Below are 2,147 nucleotides of genomic sequence, written 5' to 3'. Positions count from 1 at the left end.
TCGCCCCCGACACTGCGGGAGGGCAAGCCACCCTCCCAGTCACTGTGGGAGAAGGGATTCCTGCACATAACCGCCTGCGATGTGAAAGATAATTGACGTTTTCTTTGTGTGTGTGCCACACCCACGGCATGTGCTCAGCTGTGTTTTCAGTGCTGCTCCAACGGCGAGGCTATTATAGGTATCCAAAATAAAGAGCACATTTTGACCTAACAAAATATAACACAGCAGCATGTCAGTCAGATATAAAACCCTAATCGCGTTTGAAATTGCTCCAGTGTCACGGGTACCAGAAGACCGCGGTTAGGCCTTTTTACAATAGAGGAAATTTTGATGAAGATGTTAGGCTTAGCTGTATACTTTGCAGCACCCTCAATTTTTTCTGTCCGTCAATAAGCGCCAGTATCTGGGCTGCTTTTCAGGAGCCTCACTGGAGTTATCACTCCAGGGAGGCCGGAGTGGTGGGAGGGGGGGGGGGGGGGCTTTTGTTTTGTAAGGAAGTGACCATTCGCGATCCCGCGTCTCTGTCACAAATTATGCGACTGCAGCATTCATTTTGGCAGAATTGCTTTTAGTAAAGCGCGATTATGCTTGCTTGACGGTGGAGTACCGCGGTGATTATTGTGTAGAGTTGGTCAGTGTCTCTACAACAGGTGAACACAAGCAACTTCTGGTCAAGTCGCACCACCCAGGGAAAAATAAGAATAATTTGATAGAAATAAACGTTCGTTCTCAGTTATGTAGCATATTTGAAAACGCTTGTTTTTCAACGCCTCATATAGTACTCCAAACCGCACACAAAACGAGGTTTCCAGGTTGTAGAGGCCACTGATCTTCTTTCTTTCAAAGCGGTAAGTTACCACATGGCTGCTAAGACTTCGACGATGCTGGAGTGAAACAGATTCGTATTAGTCACGTATTTTGATAAGCAGCTCCCCCTGCCATGTAGTCTAAAAGGCAGCTAAAATCACACAAAAAAACTTCGATCATAGAATTAATAGTGGAGAACGGGGCTTATCTGGAGAATCATGGGCCAATGGGAGCACTGGGGAAGACATTCTGAGGTTGGCCACTTTTAGCAGAGTCTTGCACTGAGTGAGCAATGAAGCTCGGGTGAATGCCCCTCTTGTGCTTTTAAATAATCGCTTATATCCTCCTACTGCAACGCGGTCAGTACTAGGACACATTTAAGATACCTCGTAATGGATGTTTCTTTACCGAAGCAAATTTTGTTATTATCTCTGGAACGCTGTAAAAGTGCCCTGTTAATGTAATCACCGATGTGATGTACGTGACTCCGGTATTGAGAATTTTAAACATGGCGATGATGGGTAGCGGCATACACGACGCACAGCCCGAGACCACACCGCGAACTCTTATAGTGCCGACTTATGTTTGCCTTTTCTACCCGGCCTTCCCAATGGAACTTCACCCAATAAAGCCAGTTTTATCTTGGTAGTTGCGGGATTACATCTTGGAGCTGCGCAAGCTGATCCTCATTACCATCATGCCATCAGACGCGAGCAAGCCAGCTGGCTCTTTGCCGGCGCCCGTTGCCTCCCTGTTATATTCCGCCAAAGCTACCCTACCATCTTCAGCGGCACGGAGGACCGCGACGTGGAGAACTGGATGTCCTTCCAAGAACGTGTGAGCGCTCATAATTATTGGGACGACAGCACGGAGCGCATGAATGTGATCTTCTATTTAACCGGTGCTGCCAACCTCTGGTACAAGAGTCACGAATCAGACTTCACGTGCTCCACCTTGAAGACTACCTTTACCGACATATTCAGACGCGCGGCGGTGTGCAAAGTTTGCGCTGAGCAGCGCCTTCGCTTTCACTCCCAGCAAAATGGTGAAACTTTCACTAGCTGTACAGAAGATGTCGGCGATCTCTAAGCACGTCATGGGTTCATGATGCTGATAAAATCCAGTATGTGCCCAAAGGTGTAGAGGCGACGCTTTTAATATGCTTCTGACAAACAACCCCACCTCCGTGACCGATCTATGCCAGAGCTATGATGAGCTGCTCAGACAACGCGTTTTCACTCGGCAACCTACTGCTCAGACCAAGACAGCTACTAGCATGGCACTGACACAGAGGAGAGCTCGCTCATGATCCCGATAAAGCACTTCGTCCTTGAGGAGAT

The sequence above is a fragment of the Amblyomma mixtum genome, chromosome 8, assembly GCF_055824585.1.
Source record: "Amblyomma mixtum isolate Tamu chromosome 8, ASM5582458v1, whole genome shotgun sequence".
NCBI lineage: Eukaryota > Metazoa > Arthropoda > Arachnida > Ixodida > Ixodidae > Amblyomma > Amblyomma mixtum.
This window is presented reverse-complemented; position numbering follows the sequence as displayed.